This window comes from Dendropsophus ebraccatus, chromosome 5, assembly GCF_027789765.1.
Source record: "Dendropsophus ebraccatus isolate aDenEbr1 chromosome 5, aDenEbr1.pat, whole genome shotgun sequence".
In the NCBI taxonomy this organism is placed as follows: Eukaryota; Metazoa; Chordata; class Amphibia; order Anura; family Hylidae; genus Dendropsophus; species Dendropsophus ebraccatus.
This window is the reverse complement of record NC_091458.1, coordinates 8176089-8195881: the sequence shown is the minus strand read 5'-3', so window position 1 is coordinate 8195881 and position 19793 is coordinate 8176089. Positions and strand designations below refer to the sequence as shown.

The following is a 19793-nucleotide window of genomic DNA, read 5'->3' as shown; positions in this document are numbered from 1 at the left end:
ATAGATGACATGATCCTTTTCACAATTAATAAAGTCACTTATGTTGTATGTTTTTGTATTGGTACTGTTAGTGTATTCTTTGGTGTTTTTGCAGTGTTTGCACATATTACACCGAGGTGAACCACACTTATAGTTTCCTTTGGGTTTATTTTTTTCATTTGTGTGTGTTTTAGCCACAGGTAATGTGCTGGGGGACAATTCATCCCGTAAGGTGCGTCCCCTACGTGCTACGCAACGTATCCCTTCATCCAATATTGTGTTAAGTATTGAGTCTTGTCTTAGGATGTTAATATTTCGCTGGACTATTTTAGTGATTTCCTTGTATTCCATGGAAAATCGTGTGGAGAAGGTTATGGGTGTATGAGTTGTTTGTTCTTTATTTTGTTCCTCTTTCTTTCTTTCTTTTAGTAGATTGGATCTATTTTTCATTTGTACAATTTTTTTTGCTCTTTCCAAATAATGTTTTTTGTAACCTCTATCTTTCATTCTAATACAGGCCTCTTCGGATTGTTTCAGGTACACATTAGATTCCGAGCAAACCCTCTTTATGCGGGTGAGTTCACCTACTGGTATTGCTCTGACTGTATGTGAAGGGTGGCTACTTTCCGCGTGCAGTATTGTATTGCCCGCCGTGGGCTTGCGAAATAGAGACGTGTGGACCAAGCCTGTGGTCTTATCCGCCTTTAAATGGATATCCAAAAATGATATATCCGTTGGATTTGTAACATAGGTAAATCTAAGATTATTATCGTTTTTGTTACAATAATCAACAAAAGCGGTGACATCAGATATGCTCCCCTGCCACACGATGAGCACGTCGTCGATAAAACGACCGTACCACCGTATGGCAGGGGAGAATGGATTGGAGCTGGTGAAAATGTGTTTCTCTTCCCACCACGCAACAAACAGTCCAGCCAGAGTAGGTGAGAATTTGGCCCCCATGGGGGCGCCTCTGGTTTGCAGGAAAAATTCGCCATTGAAGGAGAAATAATTGTGTCGCAGGAGGAATGATGTGGCTTCCAATATATATTCTCTCAGGTCGCAGCTGTAATTACTGTACTTATATAGATGATGGGCTAAAGCCTCCAGGGCTTGATTGTGTGGTATGGAAGAATAAAGTGCTGTAATATCACAACTAAGCCATTGGTGCTGATCCGACCAAGTGTAACCATCAAAGGCCCGGAGGACCGTGCCGCTATCTTGAAGATAGCCTGGAACCCGCTGGACCAACGGTTGTAACAGGCTATCCACCCACTCACACAACTTTTCTCCTAATGATCCCACCCCTGAGATGATGGGACGGAGAGGAGGAGGGAAGATCTCCTTGTGCACCTTGGGGAGTCCGTAGAAGGTGGCAATTCTGGGACATCCCGGGACAAGGCCTGCCACATCCCTGTCGCGCAGTATGCCCAGGGCCACCCCCTCTTCCACCAATGTGCACAGGGAGGTCTTAAACAAGGGGGTAGGGTCATGTGTAAGTCTGCGATATGTTTCGCAATCATTCAATATGTCATAGGCTAACTTGATATATAAGCCCCTGTCCAAGATGACAATTTTCCCCCCTTTATCGGCCATTTTGATGACCAATTGCTCATCATTTTTAAGATCACGAATGGCTTCACGTTCTCTTAAGGTGACATTAAATTGTGTCATTGTCGTCTTGGTTACATCAAACAATTTCCGAAGATCCCTTTCCATTGTGTGTTGGAAATCGTCTAATGCTGGAACTCTGGATTTATGAGGGTAGAAGTTGGGATTGGAATAATGGGTGGGCATGTTATGTATACTTTCATTGGTCCCCAATCTACCCTCGCATTCCATGTCTTGTAGTTCTGCCAGTCCCACCTGTTCTCTGAAGGTAAGACTGGCGAACTCATTTGGTGGAATGTGGTTACTTGCATTGGCGTAATCTTCATTATCTGTATAAAAATGTCTCCTGACTGTGAGAGTTCTTGCTAGACGATTTATGTCCATCAATGTATCAAATAAATCAAAATGGGTAGAGGGAACAAAGGAAAGTCCTTTAGAGAGAACTCTGATATGGTCTGTTGTCAATGTTTTCATTGAATAGTTTATGATACTGTCTAGGTTTGCCTCATCCTTCATATTGTTTGCTTTTTGTGCATCTAATACTTCTTGTTCGTTGATGTTTGTTGCGTGGTGGGAAGAGAAACACATTTTCACCAGCTCCAATCCATTCTCCCCTGCCATACGGTGGTACGGTCGTTTTATCGACGACGTGCTCATCGTGTGGCAGGGGAGCATATCTGATGTCACCGCTTTTGTTGATTATTGTAACAAAAACGATAATAATCTTAGATTTACCCATGTTACAAATCCAACGGATATATCATTTTTGGATATCCATTTAAAGGCGGATAAGACCACAGGCTTGGTCCACACGTCTCTATTTCGCAAGCCCACGGCGGGCAATACAATACTGCACGCGGAAAGTAGCCACCCTTCACATACAGTCAGAGCAATACCAGTAGGTGAACTCACCCGCATAAAGAGGGTTTGCTCGGAATCTAATGTGTACCTGAAACAATCCGAAGAGGCCTGTATTAGAATGAAAGATAGAGGTTACAAAAAACATTATTTGGAAAGAGCAAAAAAAATTGTACAAATGAAAAATAGATCCAATCTACTAAAAGAAAGAAAGAAAGAGGAACAAAATAAAGAACAAACAACTCATACACCCATAACCTTCTCCACACGATTTTCCATGGAATACAAGGAAATCACTAAAATAGTCCAGCGAAATATTAACATCCTAAGACAAGACTCAATACTTAACACAATATTGGATGAAGGGATACGTTGCGTAGCACGTAGGGGACGCACCTTACGGGATGAATTGTCCCCCAGCACATTACCTGTGGCTAAAACACACACAAATGAAAAAAATAAACCCAAAGGAAACTATAAGTGTGGTTCACCTCGGTGTAATATGTGCAAACACTGCAAAAACACCAAAGAATACACTAACAGTACCAATACAAAAACATACAACATAAGTGACTTTATTAATTGTGAAAAGGATCATGTCATCTATATCATAGAGTGTGGAGTGTGTGGATTAAAATATGTCGGTTGCACGATAAGAAAATTAAAAAAAAGGATCAGCGAACATTTAACCGACATCAAAAAAGGTTCCAACTCGAACTGCTCCGGTGCGGCAAAGCACTTCATAGATGCACACAATGGAAATACTTCAAGCTTCATCTTTTACGGGATTAAACATATCACTATACCCCAGAGAGGCGGTAACAGACAAGAACTACTCCGCAACAAGGAAGCTGAATACATATTCAGGTTGGACACAAGAAGCCCACTTGGCCTCAATTACAAGAATGATCTTCTGTATCACTATGTGAACTGACTAACATGTTATCTCTTGACCATGGACACATTGCAAATTATCACTCGTTATGATTTACTTACAGTTTCCCCATTTATTATTGTTATTTATTTATTATCATTATTCATTTGTTTTTCAGAACATTCATAATTCTTTATCATTGAGCAGCATGGCTTAATCATTGTGTATACACCCCCACACTTTCACATATATATGTGTTTGTGGTCATGCATATATCTATTATTGATATATACATTTTAGATTTCACCATCAGATTATGCATTAACATGTCATCTGGGTGGGACACACTGATATTTAATATTTAATATTTAATATTTATTATTTATCCATTTATCATTATCCATTAGATATATATATATTTTTTGTATACATAATTCCATATCCTCAAACAGTTAGATTTCGCCATCAGGCCACACACCTGTTTTCAGCCTTTATTCATATGTGGACATGGCATAATCATCAGGATATATAAATATATACATTTTCTTTCCATACGTTTCTTTTACCCACCGTCGAGGGTTGCATTTTTCAACATATGTTTAGAACCATCATGGAGACACGCCAAAAAACTGCCATTTAAACATGCCAACTAAACACAAGCATTATTTTTATAATTTAATTATTTATTTGTCTTCATGACATTCATCTTTAGAGCGTAGTTTAGATTGTGCGGCTTGGTCGTTTCATATGCGATAGAGTTACACATTTTTGTATTCATTTTATCTTTTATAAAAAACACGACCTGGTCGCCAAACACGCTCCTTTGTGGACAATGTGTCATCACACTCCACCTCCCTTTATCTGTATTATATGATCATAGCTTATTTATAAATCACAACATCATGTCCAGTAAATTCACACACTCATTACACTGTGTAATACTAACTGACCACTGAACTAACTCAACAGTGTCCAAGCGAGTACATCACTGATTGCACCTATTTACCCCACCTGCACACACGTGCATGGGGAAACATTCTCATTGGCCATTACTTGTTTTTAAATCTCTAGTCACACACTGACCATTAGACTATGACTAAGCGTGCATGCGCGAAACGCGTCAGTCTTTCAGGCCACACAGCATGAGCTGCTCAGCTGTTTTTTAGATATGTTCTAATAAAAGTTTTTGAATTTTAAACCTCTTGGAGTGCCGGATCCTTATCACCCTCTTGCAACTATTTACTTACCTGACGGACAGCCACCGCCTGGAGCCGTGCACCCTCTCGCATACGCTGGAGACCCCAAATAATATACCAAGAGGTGAGCTGATTTCCCTTGTTTACCTTGTTCACTATTTTGTAATGTATCACAGATCCTTAGAGGGAACCAATAATCCCAATCGGACTGATATGGTTCTCTGAACAGCTGTATACCGCTCCTGCAGCAGCCATGGCACGTACCGGCCGTAGCTGCAGCAGGAGCTGTATAACCGAAACAAAGCAGTTTAATCACATGGGTGCGTGACAGGCAGAGGCGGGAAGGTAGTCATCTGGGCGGATCCCTGCCTGTGTCTAGTCACTGTAAGTTCTCTCATCTCTAATATAAATATGGACAGATCAATAGATATGTACTTACAAACATTTATATATACTGTATATATAAACACACTATACTACACAGTATGAACATCACACATACATAGAACACAATCAGCACACTATACATAACAGCATATCGCACATACATTTGTAATCTTTACACACAAATACAGTGGACTTACTTTTTGTAGCTGGGTGCAGTCTAGAAAGGGTTAAATCATGGGGCAGAGGTCAGCCTGGTGGTCTCACAGTCTGCACAGTCCTATGCAGCTTTAACCCTCCCCCACCCCCTAGTCCGGACAGAAGCTGCAGACTGAAGCACAGACAGCACACACTGTTGCTTCTCAGTGCTGGGAGCAGGAAACCTTCAGGAGGCCCTCTTGGGAGATTGGGGCCTGGGCAGTTGCCCTGTTTGATCCCCTCTAAGGCTGGCCCTGGTGACTGATAAGCTGCCCATCACCCTCCTCCCCCACACTCATGTAGGGACTGGACACTGTACTGCTGATCCACAGTGACTCCCCCTCCCCCCCCAGCTCACCTGTAATAGAAGAGAGTAGGAGCAGGACTTACAGGAGCTTCTCTTCTGCGGTGTCGGGTCGGAGACGCTCTCACATGGCAGCTGCTTCCTGTGTGCCGGAACATGTCAGCAGAGGCTGCGGGGACATCTGGCTGCTTCACTATCTTCTTCTCTCCAATCACTGGCTGCAAAGAGGGCCCTGCCAGGGTGTGTGCTGTGTGAGGGGCGCACTGAGGTGTGAGCCCGCTGCCCTGGGCACAGAGTCACTGCTGCTGAGTGAGATGGGGGAGGGCGCCCCCTAGCTGTCAGCGCCCCGTTCGGTACTAGAAACGGACATGTAAGAGAGGATGGAGCACACCAGCTATACTCCCAGCTGTAACCCCTGCCCAGAGCTGCTGCAGCTGTTGTGGAGTCCTAAGCAGCCCAGCAGCCCCTATGTGATGGCTGCCAGCACCCTCCTGCCTCATACACAGCACAGCAGCCCCTATGTGATGTGATGGCTGCCAGCAGCCTCCTGACCCATACACAGCACAGCAGCCCCTATGTGATGTGATGTGATGTCTGCCAGCAGCCTCCTGCCTCATACACAGCCCAGCAGCCCCTATGTGATGTGATGGCTGCCAGCAGCCTCCTGCCTCATACACAGCACAGCAGCCCCTATGTGATGGCTGCCAGCACCCTCCTGCCCCATACACAGCACAGCAGCCCCTATGTGATGGCTGCCAGCACCCTCCTGCCCCATACACAGCACAGCAGCCCCTATGTGATGTGATGTCTGCCAGCACCCTCCTGCCTCATACACAGCACAGCAGCCCCTATGTGATGGCTGCCAGCACCCTCCTGCCTCATACACAGCACAGCAGCCCCTATGTGATGGCTGCCAGCACCCTCCTGCCCCATACACAGCACAGCAGCCCCTATGTGATGGCTGCCAGCACCCTCCTGCCTCATACACAGCCCAGCAGCCCCTATGTGATGGCTGCCAGCACCCTCCTGCCCCATACACAGCACAGCAGCCCCTATGTGATGGCTGCCAGCACCCTCCTGCCTCATACACAGCACAGCAGCCCCTATGTGATGGCTGCCAGCACCCTCCTGCCTCATACACAGCACAGCAGCCCCTATGTGATGGCTGCCAGCACCCTCCTGCCTCATACACAGCAGCAGCAGGGGCCCCGGGTACCGTGCGGGAGCTCCACCCCCAGCTATGAGGCGGGAATGCGGCGCCCTGATACTTGCTGCAGTAGAGGCCTCAGTATTACTGGCTTTAGGAGCAGCCGGGCGGGAACAGGGATTCCTGTCAGACCTCGGAGTCCCCGCTGAGGCGGCCGCTCACTCTAGAATCATCGTGTGTGACGCGGCCCCCACAGAACAGGCCCCCCCCCTGTTACTATGGAGACCGGAGAGCGGGAAATAGGAACGGGATGCCCAATGATGTCATGTGAGGAAGAATGGTCTGTACTAGGTGATGGATGAGGTGAGTGTACTGTCACTACTGGGGAGAGAGAGTCTGTAGGTGATGGATGGGTGAGGTGACTGTATTGTGGTGTTATAGTGAGTGAGGTGACTGTATTGTGATGTTATACTGAGTGAGGTGACGCTGTATTGTGGGATTATAGTCAGTGAGGTGACGCTGTATTGTGGTGTTATAGTGAGTGAGGTGACGCTGTATTGTGGGATTATAGTGAGTGAGGTGACGCTGTATTGTGGTGTTATAGTGAGTGAGGTGACGCTGTATTGTGGTGTTATAGTGAGTGAGGTGACGCTGTATTGTGGGATTATAGTGAGTGAGGTGACGCTGTATTGTGGGATTATAGTGAGTGAGGTGACACTGTATTGTGTTATAGTGAGTGAGGTGACGCTGTATTGTGGTGTTATAGTGAGTGAGGTGACGCTGTATTGTGGTGGTATAGTGAGTGAGGTGACACTGTATTGTGGTGTTATAGTGAGTGAGGTGACGCTGTATTGTGGTGTTATAGTGAGTGAGGTGACGCTGTATTGTGGTGTTATAGTGAGTGAGGTGACGCTGTATTGTGGTGTTATAGTGAGTGAGGTGACGCTGTATTGTGGGATTATAGTGAGTGAGGTGACGCTGTATTGTTATATTGAGTGAGGTGACGCTGTATTGTGGTGTTATAGTGAGTGAGGTGACGCCGTATTGTGGTGTTATAGTGAGTGAGGTGACGCTGTATTGTGGTGTTATAGTGAGTGAGGTGACGCTGTATTGTGGGATTATAGTGAGTGAGGTGACGCTGTATTGTGGGATTATAGTGAGTGAGGTGACGCTGTATTGTTATATTGAGTGAGGTGACTGTATTGTGGTGTTAGGTTATAAACCCACTTGGCGGGTCTGCAGCGAGTCTCCATGCTGCGTTTTTGCAGCGAGACTCGCTGCAGATCCTGGCCCTATGCTTTTAATGGCAGACAAACACACAGCAGGGATGTACATCCCTGCTGCGAGTTTGTCTGCAGCCCACCCCATTAACCCCCCGGCTGCCGGAGCTGATACTTCACCTGATCTCAGCTCCGGCGGTTCCCAATGTCTTCAGCAAGCCGGAGCGGGGACCAGGTGAAGTATATGCTCCAGCCAGCCGCCCGCAGCCCCGGCCGCCCGATCGCCCCCAGCCCCGGCCGCCCCCCCGCAGCCCCGGCCGCCCCCCCCGCAGAACCGATCGCACGCCCCCCCCCCGCAGCACCGATCGCTTACACGCCCCCCTGCAGCCCCGGCCGCTCGATCGGGGGGGGGGGCGTGCGATCGGTGCTGCGGGGGGGCGATCGGGCGGCCGGGGCTGCGGGGGGGGCGATCGGGCGGCTGGCTGGAGCATATACTTCACCTGGTCCCCGCTCCGGCTTGCTGAAGACATCGGGAACCGCCGGAGCCGGGATCAGGTGAAGTATCAGCTCCGGCAGCCGGGGGGTTAATGGGGAGGGCTGCAGACAAACTCGCAGCAGGGATGTACATCCCTGCTGCGTGTTTGTCTGCCATTAAAAGCATAGGGCCGGGATCTGCAGCGAGTCTCGCTGCAAAAACGCAGCATTGAGACTCGCTGCAGACCCGCCAAGTGGGTTTGTAACCTTAAAGTGAGTGAGGTGACGCCGTATTGTGTTATAGTGAGTGAGGTGACGCTGTATTGTGGTGTTGTAGTGAGTGAGGTGACGCTGTATTGTGGTGTTATAGTGAGTGAGGTGACGCTGTATTGTGGTGTTATAGTGAGTGAGGGGACGCTGTATTGTGGTGTTATAGTGAGTGAGGTGATGCTGTATTGTGGGATTATAGTGAGTGAGGTGACGCTGTATTGTGGTGTTAGGGTATAAACCCACACACCGTATAAGCAGCGTATTTACTGCTGCGATACGCAGCAAATACGCAGCAAACACGCAGCAAATACGCAGCAGATTAGATCTAAATAACTGAACACAATATAGTGAGTGAGGTGACGCTTTATTGTGGTGTTATAGTGAGTGAGGTGACGCTGTATTGTGGTGTTATAGTGAGTGAGATGACGCTGTATTGTGGTGTTATAGTGAGTGAGGTGACACTGTATTGTGGTGTTATAGTGAGTGAGGTGACGCTGTATTGTGTTATAGTGAGTGAGGTGACGCTGTATTGTGGTGTTATAGTGAGTGAGGTGATGCTGTATTGTGGTGTTATAGTGAGTGAGGTGACGCTGTATTGTGGGGTTATAGTAAATAAGGTGACTCAGTGGTGTATTGTATTGGCACCTCGTTGCTACAGTGGGAAGTGTCAGAGAGGTGTTCCTGAGCTCCTGATCTGTAAAGAGCTGGAAATCCTTCTCACCTTTTCCTATGCATAGGGCCCTTTTAAACGGAAAGATTATCTGCCAAAGATTTGAAGCCAAAACCAGGAATGGATTTGAAAAGAGGAGAAATCTCAGGCATTCCTTTATTATCTGATCTGTTTATAGTCCATTCCTGGCTTTGGCTTAAAATCTTTGGCAGATAATCTGTCAGATAATCTTTCCGTGTAAAAGGGCCCTTATTCCTTCTTGGAGCTTACCTTGCAGCTGACTATCAATCAAGTAGGTTTTGGGATGGGAGGGGCAGTTAGGGGGTAATCCAGTTTAGGGCATGTTTACACAGAGGAAGGATTTCAGTTCTAAGGTATAAACACACACACCGTATACGCAGCGTATTTACTGCTGCGATACGCAGCAAATACGCAACAAATATGCAGCAGATTAGATCTAAATAACTGAACACAGCATCAAATCTGCACCATCAAATCTGCTGCAGATCTGCTGCGTATACGGTGTGTGTGTTTGTTCCCCTAGGGTATAAACCCACACACCGTATACGCAGCAAATACGCAACAAAAACGCAGCAAAAACGCAGCAAATACGCAGCAGTTTGATGGTGAAGATTTGATGCTGTGTTCAGTTATTTAGATCTAATCTGCTGCGTTTTTGTTGCGTTTTTGCTGCGTATTTGCTGCGTATCGCAGCAGTAAATACGCTGTGTATACGGTGTGTGGGTTTATACCCTTAGGGTATAAACACACACACCATATACGCAATGTTTTTACTGCTGCGACACGCAGCAAATACGCAGCAAATATGCAACAAATACGCAGCAGATACGCAGCAGATACACAGCAGATTAGATCTAAATAACTGAACACAGCATCAAATCTGCTGCAGATCTGCTGCGTATTTGCTGCGTATCTGCTGCGTATACGGTGTGTGTGTTTGTACCCTTAGGGTACAAACACACACAGCAGATACGCAGCAGATTTGATACTGTGTTCAGTTATTTAGATCTAATCTGCTGCGTATCGCAGCAGTAAATACGCAGCGTATAAGCCGTGTGTGTTTATACCCTTAAAGGACAACTCCGGCGGGACCCCCCAAAAAAAAAACAAAAAAACACAGACACACACAGACACCATACTCACCATCCCTCCGGTGACGATCGCCACTCCATTCGGCCGCCGTCCGCCTCACCGTCACCTGTGTCCGCCGTCCAGCGATGTCTCCTTCTTCCGGGTCCATGAGAGAGAAAAGGCTGCCAGCGCGCTTGCGCACCGGCAGCCTTTTCATTGGCTGGAGCGCATCACATGGCTTCCAGCAAGCTCAGCCAATCAGGGCTGAGCAAGCTGGAAGCCATGTGATGCGCTCCAGCCAATGAAAAGGCTGCTGGTGCGCATGTGCACAGCAGCCTTTTCTCTCCCATTCACTCTCAATGAAGACGCCAAGGAGGAAGAAGACCCGGACCGCCCCCAGCTCTGACATCACCCGACACCAGAGAAGAGGACCGTGACGACCGTAATAGGTAATGTATATATTCTTTAACTTCCGGGGTGGGGGGTCGGGGGTCGGAAAGTGGGGGAAGGGGGCCAGACCGGGTATTTAACCACATTACAAAGTTATATAACTTTGTAATGTGTGTTAAATAAGCCAAAAAAATTTTTCGCCGGAGTTGTCCTTTAAATTCCTCGCCTATTCAGCTCTGGCAAAATAGGAGCAGAATTTAAGCAGAATTCTAGTGGAATTTAAGCAGAATTTAAGCCCCCATTTATAGGATTTCTCTAGCAGAATCCACCCAAAGAATTGACATGTCACTTCTTTGTGCAGAAAGCAGATCTGCAGCAGAAAATTCTGCTTGGAAATTCTTCAGTGTGAACAACAGAGCAGAAATCCCATTAAACACAATGGGACATTGCTCTATTTATATGTTACGAGAGAAATTTCAAGCGAAAATTAAGAGCTGATTCCTCTTCAATTCCTCACCTGTTCCTCAGTGTGCACATACCCTTAGGGTAGCTTCACACGTACCGGATCCGCAGCAGATTTCACACTGCGAGTTTGCAGCGAAATCCGCTGCAGATCCTGGTAGTGTGAAGTTGTATGGGTCACATACCAGCATCAGAATTTTTATTACGCTGACAGTATGTGCCCCTTTAACCCCACACAGCCCCGACCCGGAGCATACATTACCTGCTCAGCGCGGCAACGGTGTGTGAGGCTCCCGGCTCCCGGAGTCTCACACACAGCCGCGGCGCCAAGCAGGTACTGTATGCTCCGGGTCGGGGCTGCGTGGGGTTAAAGGGGCACATACTGTCAGCGTAATAAAAATTCTGCTGCGGGTATGTGACCCATTTAACTTCCCACTACCAGGATCTGCAGCGGATTTTGCTGCAAACTCGCAATATGAAATTCGCTGCGGATCAGGTACGTGTGAAGCCACCCTTACAGCAGGAGTAAGGAGTCAGGAGTCTCATAACTCGTCTCTTGACACTTCCCACTGGAGGATAAAAGCATGTTTATACATTCTGGAAGCACATACAGCCAAATGAATGGTAACACGTCTTCTCTATTGAACAGCATCAACAGTATTCGGGACGGGAACAGCTGCTGACGGACTCTCTTAAAAGAAAAACGACATTGAGGATGAAGGTAAGAAAACTACATTCAGTCTCAGAATCCTTTTCCCCATTGCATGGTAACAGCAGGTTAGAGTCTTTTAGAGTCTGCCATTAGTTTCACTTTAATATATATTAGTTTAGTTTTAGTGCATAAACATAAAAACACCAATGTATGAATAAATAAAAAAACAATTAGTACATAAAATGGACTGGATGTTTAGAATCATTGTCCTGACTGTAGTAGCTTCAGAAGAGTATTCACAGCACTCACGTCATTCAAACTTCTTTACTCCATATAAACAGTCAATGATAAACAACACATACATTGTCCACATGTGTTTTGTATCATTAACTGTTTATAAAGGAATAAAGAAGTTTGAACAGACGTGAGTGCCGTGAATACTATTGTAAAGCTTCTATTTTCTGGACTGTCTGTATTCTGTGCACAGAGCACCACGTGTTCAGCAGAGGCACTGCAAGTGTTTGGAGTCTCCGTAGTTTTCCTGCTACAAGCCTGATAGTGCCAAGGACTATTGCCTTCCTATATGCACAGTCCTGACTGTGTAACTTGTTTCACGCCAGTGATGCAGTGTCCCATAGCGGATGTCCACTGCTTTTCTATAAGCATGTATAGGTTGGTACTGTCTGTGTTATGTGCTATGAGACGAAGGTCTGTAGTATGCTGCTCCCACCACTTGGTGTCACTGTCTCCCAGTACACTAATGAGCACAGCTGTAGGAAAAAGTAACATAAGGGTTATCTGACTCTTGATTGATGATGTGTTTTGTCCTCTCAGGTGATTGATTTGTAAGCTGACTGAGATCCAATCCCTGTCAGGGGTACCTTATGAATGGCCCTCCACTTACTCCCAGCCTGTCAGATGCCTTGTTTTCTGTCACTTACATAGTTAATACGGTTGAGAAAAGACACATGTCCATCAAGTTCAACCAAGGAGGGGAGGGATGCAGGGAAGGGGGAGGGGTGATAGGTTCTATACATATGCATTTATATTATTTTGGTCTAAGAACTTGTCTCTCCTGTTTTGAAGCCCTCTACTGTTGTTGCTGTGACCAGATCCTGGGGTAGACTGTTCCACAGATTCACAGTTCTCATTGTAAAGAAGGCTTGTCGCCTCCGGAGATTGAACCTTTTTTTCTCCAGGCGGAGGCAGCGCCCCCTTGTCTCTCCGGGCGGAGGCAGCGCCCCCTTGTCTCTCTGGGCGGAGGCAGTGCCCCCTTGTCCTTTAAGGGGGTTTTACCTGGAACATCTTTTCCCCATATTTCTTGTAGGGGCCATTTATATATTTAAATAAGTTAATCATATCTCCCCTTAAACGTCTCTTCTCCAGACTAAACAAATGTAATTCTTTTAATCTCTCCTCATAACTAAGATGCTCCATTCCCCTTAGTAGTTTAGTTGCCTGTCTTTGTACCCTCTCCAGCTCTAGAACGTCCTTTTTATGAATTGGGTTCCAAAACAGGACGGCATACTCCAGATGAGGCCGCACCAAAGCTTTATAAAGCGGTAATATTATATCCCTGTCCCGTTAGTCCAGGCCTGTTTTAATGCATGACAATATCCTGCTGGCCTTAGAAGCAGCTGACTGACATTGTGTGCTGTTCTGTAGTCTATTATCTACAAGTACACCCAGATCCTTCTCTATCAGTGACTCTCCCAGAGTAACTCCCCCCAGGACATATGATGCATGCGGGTTATTAGTACCCAGGTGCATAACTTTACATTTATCCACATTGAACCTCATTTGCCAAGTGGACGCCCAAACACTCAGTGTGTCTAAGTCATCCTGTAATATCTGCACATCCTCCATAGACTGTACTGTACTACAAAGCTTGGTGTCATCTGCAAAGATAGAAACATTGCTGTTAATTCCATTCTCAATATCATTAATAAACAAGTTAAACAGAAGAGGGCCCAGTACTGATCCTTGGGGTACACCACTTATTACCGGGGACCATTCGGAGTAGGAATCATTGACCACCACTCTCTGGGTACGATTATTAAGCCAGTTTTCAATCCAGTTACACATTAAACTTTCCAAACCGATAGACTTTAACTTACCCATCAGACGTCCATGAGGAACTGTGTCAAACGCTTTAGCAAAATCCAGGTACACGATATCCACAGCATTGCCGCCATCCAGGCTTCTACTTACCTCTTCGTAGAAACATATCAGGTTGGTTTGACAGCTTCTGTCCTTAGTAAAACCATGCTGTTATCACTTATAATACTATTAGCCACTACATATTCCTGGATGTAGTCCCTTGTAACCCCCTCAAATAGTTTCCCCACAATGGACGTTAAGCTTACAGGTCTGTAGTTACCTGGGGAAGTTCGAGAGCCCTTTTTGAAGATCGGCACTACATTTGCCTCACGCCACTCCCTCGGCACAATACCAGTAAGCAAAGAATCACTGAATATTTCATACAAGGGTAGAGAAATTACAGAACTGAGTTCCCTAAGAACTCTGGGGTGCAATCCATCAGGCCCTGGAGCTTTGGTGACCTTAAGTTTATTTAATTTATCTTGGACCATATCTATAGTAAACCAGTTCAGTACATTACATGTGTTAGCAGCACTGGCCCCACCACCTCAGTACTGGCCCCACCCACCACAGCTCCATCCTCTTTTGTATATACAGAATGTTAGGAATGTGACTTTGCGCTCCTCGGTCTGTGCCGGGCGGCCGAGGAAGCGCTGAATATCTGTCTGTGTTTGCATGTGAATTGTGTCTGAACTGTGTTTTACTTTTCAGTCACACCTGCCTTGCCTGTTAGAATTCTGGCAGTGCAGGGGTTACTGCACTGCTAGGTCTGTTCAGCTGAGCTTGGTGCTGGGATCAGGGCTGCTCCAATCAGCTGCTGGACCTAAGCTCTGATCCTGGATAAAAAGCAGTCAGCTCCTCATTTCCCTGCTGGTTATTAGTTGTTCTGATCCCAGCTCCCCAGTTCCCTGTATTCTGCTCTATTCTTCTATTTTGTCTTACCTGGATTCTGACCTTTTGCCTGCCCTCTGACTACCCGCTTCTTCCTGATTTGGTACTGCGTTGCTCGTTCGGTTTCTGACTCGGCTAGTTGACCTTTCTGCATTGTGTTTGTCTGTCTGTCTGCGTTTTATGTTTTGCACGTATTCAGCATAGGGATTGTCTTCGTGGTTGTCCGCGACCGCCTAGGGTCGACCGAGGCAAGTAGGCAGGTGACAGTGGGTGGTGTCAGATTCAGGGCCCACTGTCTTGTGTCTTGTCTACGCCTGCCGGTCTTGACACAGAACTGAAGAAGCCATTATGTAACTCAGCTTTCTCCTGATCCCCAGTTATTAATTCCCCTTCGCCATTATTTAGGGGTCCTACATGCTCTGACCTTGGTTTTTTTGCATTAATATATTTGAAGAGTTTTTGGGAGTTTTTTTTGCTATCTATAGCTACCTGTCTTTCATTGTGAATTTTTGCTGCTTTTATTTCATTTTTACAGGTCACAAGGTGTGTTTTCCCCAATCCTCCCTTAGGATATATGAGCTAAATTAAAGGGATGCTCCAGCATGGGGGAACTTTCTGGGGGGGACCGGGGAGGAGGTGGCTGAAATAAAAGAAGTCCACTCACCTTCCCGGTTCCAGCGGCGGGTCACTCATTGCGACGCTCCGGTACCTGGTTCCTGGCCGCTTCCTGGTGTCTGACGCCGCCAGAGACGCTACGTCTCAGGGCCGCTCAGCCACTCAGTGAAGGAGGCGGGATCCGAGCGGACTTCAAACGGATCCCGCCTTCTTCACTTAGTGGCTGAGCGGCGCTGAGACGTAGCGTCTCGGGCGGCGTCAGACACCAGGAAGCGGCCGGGGAGCAGAGCGTCGCAATGAGTGACCCGCCGCTGGAACCGGGGAGGTGAGTGGACATCTTTTATTTCAGCCACCTCCACCCCGGTCCCACCCAAAAAGTGCCCCCACACTGGATAACCCCTTTAAGGCCTCATTCACACATCCGCAAAAACTGTCTTAATTTTTTTGAAAGATAGTGTCAGGAACCGGACAGCAGGACAATACAAGAATGTGAGCCCTGACACTGAACCCCACCCACTGTCCCTACCTGCTTGCCGCAATCCACCCTAAGATGGCGGCGGGCAACTTGGCGGCAGTCCCTGTACTGGCTTGGTGGGACACAAAGACAAGACAGACAGACAAAACACAATAAAGAATGGTCGACAGTCCGGGTCACAACAATCGGGCAGCGCAGTACAAAAACACAATCCAAAAGCAAGGTCAATAAACAGGCAGTATGGTCAGGGGCAGGCAGCAAGCAGGGATAGTCAGAATACAAGGCAAAAATAGTCAGAATAAACACAGAGCTAAACAGAAGCAGGCTGAGACAAGCTCAATCTCCAGCAATAAGGGCATAGACTGAGGTTTGTTATATAGGAGGCCAGGGCTCTGGTCCAGAACGTAATTGGACCATCCCCCTGATCTCCAAGCACAGACAGCTGAGAACAAGACAGATCCACTGGCAGGATGACCTGTCAGTCACAGCAGAACCAGAACACAGATTAACCCTGACATGGCCAGACAGAACTCAGCAGGTGAAGTCGGGTGTGTCTCCCAACCCAGGTGAGCAATAAACCAGAGTTCACACACAGCAAAACAAAACACAGAAACAGGATACAAGAAAATCAGTGCCTTATCGGCCGAACAGCACGAGCAGAGAGGCGCATGACGCTCCGCAGAGATACCATCCTGACAGATAGATCACATTCTTTTCATTAGGGCTAGTCACACATCTGCATTTTTTCTTAACACAATTGTATTTGACAAAAAAATAGGAGATGCTGTAGTGCGGATCATCAATTGCGTAATGAATCACTAACTGTCTACAATGTAGTGGTCCATGAATTGCGGAACACTACAGAGGCACAAAGTGCTGTCCACAATCACAGGTCCGTGATCGCGGATCCGCCATTACAGAAACCATTGTGGACTAATGAGGCCTAAGAGCTAGTTTAGTCCTCTGAGGAGAGAGAGTAGACTAGTCAGAGAGTGAGGTAGTTATATGAAAAGAGTTCCAGAACTAGCCATGTCTGGCTAGAGAAACACTAGTGAGCAAACTGCTCCACCAATGGGGGAAGGAGGAGTTACAGGAGACCGCCCAGCTCCGTCTACAGAAGGAGAAGAGCCTGCGCCCGGCATAGGTAAGGAGAACAAACGTTGTTTTTTTTTTTTGTTTTTGTTGGGGAGGGGGAATGATGGGGTTAGTAGTAGGTGGAGTTATGGGGAATGATGGGGTTAGTAGTAGATGGAGTTGGGGGGGGGTGATGGGGCTAGCAGTAGGTGGAGTTTGGGGGGATGATGGGGTTAGTAGTAGATGGAATTGGGGGGGATGATGGGGTTAGTAGTAGATGGAGTAGGGGGGATGATGGGGTTAGTAGTAGATTGAGTTAGGGGGATGAAGGGCTTAGCAGTAGATGGAATTGGGGGGGGTGATGGGGTTAGCAGTAGATGGAATTGGGGTGTGTGATGGGGTTAGTATTAGATGGAGTTTGGGGGGGGATGGTGGGGTTAGCAGTAGGTGGAGTTTGGGGGGTGATGGGGTTAGTAGTAGATGGAGTTGGGGGGATGATGGGGTTAGCAGTAGGTGGAGTTTGGGGGGTGATGGGGTTAGTAGTAGATGGAGTTAGGGGGATGATGGGGTTAGCAGTAGATGGAGTTGGGGGGATGATGGGGTTAGTAGTAGATGGAGTTGGGGGGGTGATGGGGTTAGTAGTAGATGGAGTTGGGGGGATGATGGGGTTAGCAGTAGGTGGAGTTTGGGGGTGATGGGGTTAGTAGTAGATGGAATTGGGGGGGGTGATGGGGTTAGTAGTAGATGGAGTTGGGGGGATGATGGGGTTAGTAGATGGAGTTGGAGGGATGATGGGGTTAGTAGTAGATGGAATTGGGGGGGGGGTGATGGGGTTAGTAGTAGATGGAGTTGGGGGGGTGATGGGGTTAGTAGTAGATGGAATTGGGGGGGTGATGGGGTTAGTAGTAGATGGAATTGGGGGGGGTGATGGGGTTAGTAGTAGATGGAATTGGGGTGGTGATGGGGTTAGTAGTAGATGGAGTTGGGGGGGTGATGGGGTTAGTAGTAGATGGAGTTGGGGGATGATGGGGTTAGCAGTAGGTGGAGTTTGGGGGGTGATGGGGTTAGTAGTAGATGGAATTGGGGGGGTGATGGGGTTAGTAGTAGATGGAGTTGGGGGATGATGGGGTTAGTAGTAGATGGAGTTGGAGGGATGATGGGGTTAGTATTAGACAGGGCTGTGGAGTGGGGAAGCCGCAGCTCCGACTCCGACTCCTGCTCCTTCATAAATGGCCGGTCATATACCAGGGGAGTTATCTATCACACAGGCTCAGCAGCTTCTCCCTAATGTCCTATATGATCCTGGGGAATAAAGGAATACTGTATATAAAGCAGCTTCTCCTGTATGTGCAGTGGATGCAGCCAGTCTCCAGCCTCCATGTCCTGAACTACTCACAACCAGACTAGATGGAGCAGGTGGTCTTTTCCTGCTGACAACCTTCTATGTTTCTAACTAAATATTCACCATACTTAAAGTGACTGTACCACCAGGCCCAGGCTGAAGCACTGGAGGCGGCTGACTCACCCTTAGTGGGAAGAAACTCCAGCCCCTCCATGACGTGACTCCATTAGAATCAATGGAACCCTATCAAAAAGGAGCTGGGGTTTCCTCCCACTAAAGGTGGGTCGGCCGCCTCCAGTGCTTCAGCCTGGGCCTGGTGGTACAGTCACTTTAAAGATAGGCTGGGTTCACACTGTGTTTTTGCTATGTTTTTTTTTTCCATCCGTTTTAGCAAAAAGCGGATTAAAAAAAACGATGCAATTGTGTGCATCTGTTTTGATCCGTTTTTCCATTGACTTCCATTATAAAAAAAACGGATCAAAACGGATCTTTTTTTTTTTGACGGACACAAAAATTACACACAAATACGTTTCCGTGTCCGTTAAAAAAAACGGATCCGTTTTTTTTTTTTACAATGGAAGTCAATGGAAAAACGGATCAAAACGGATGCACACAAATGCATTCGTTTTTTTAATCAGTTTTTCATCCGTTTTTTGCAAAAAGGGGAGAGAGGGGTCACACATAGTGATATAGAGAGGGGTCACACATAGTGATATAGAGAGGGGTCACACATAGTGATATAGAGGGGTCACACATAGTGATATAGAGGGGTCACACATAGTGATATAGAGGGGTCACACATAGTGATATAGAGAGGGGTCACACATAGTGATATAGAGAGGGGTCACACATAGTGATATAGAGAGGGGTCACACATAGTGATATAGAGAGGGGTCACACATAGTGATATAGAGAGGTCACACATAGTGATATAGAGGGGTCACACATAGTGATATAGAGAGGGGTCACACATAGTGATATAGAGAGGGGTCACACATAGTGATATATAGGGGTCACACATAGTGATATAGAGAGGGGTCACACATAGTGATATAGAGGGGTCACACATAGTGATATAGAGGGGTCACACATAGTGATATAGAGAGGGGTCACACATAGTGATATAGAGGGGTCACACACAGTGATATAGAGGGGTCACACATAGTGATATAGAGGTCACACATAGTGATATAGAGAGGGGTCACACATAGTGATATAGAGGGGTCACACATAGTGATATAGAGAGGTCACACATAGTGATATAGAGAGGTCACACATAGTGATATAGAGAGGGGTCACACATAGTGATATAGAGGGGTCACACACAGTGATATAGAGGGGTCACACATAGTGATATAGAGGTCACACATAGTGATATAGAGAGGGGTCACACATAGTGATATAGAGGGGTCACACATAGTGATATAGAGGGGTCGCACATAGTGATATAGAGAGGGGTCACACATAGTGATATAGAGGGGTCGCACATAGTGATATAGAGAGGGGTCACACATA

The 19793-nt window shown here is 46.8% G+C and overlaps 1 protein-coding gene across 3 annotated transcripts in view; it reads left to right on the top strand.

Moving 5' to 3' along the window:
* Positions 1-6712: 6712 nt before the first annotated feature.
* The window catches only part of LOC138792246 (NACHT, LRR and PYD domains-containing protein 12-like), a 258306-nt gene continuing 245225 nt past the window's right edge, over positions 6713-19793 (top strand). Inside the window, exons 1-2 of one of the 3 annotated variants that reach the window (XM_069969446.1) lie at positions 6713-6914; positions 11779-11850. The gene's annotated coding sequence lies outside the window, so the exon portion shown is untranslated. The remainder of the gene's footprint in view (positions 6915-11778; positions 11851-19793) is intronic. The other 2 variants (XM_069969440.1, XM_069969443.1) reach the window with 2 other exon arrangements.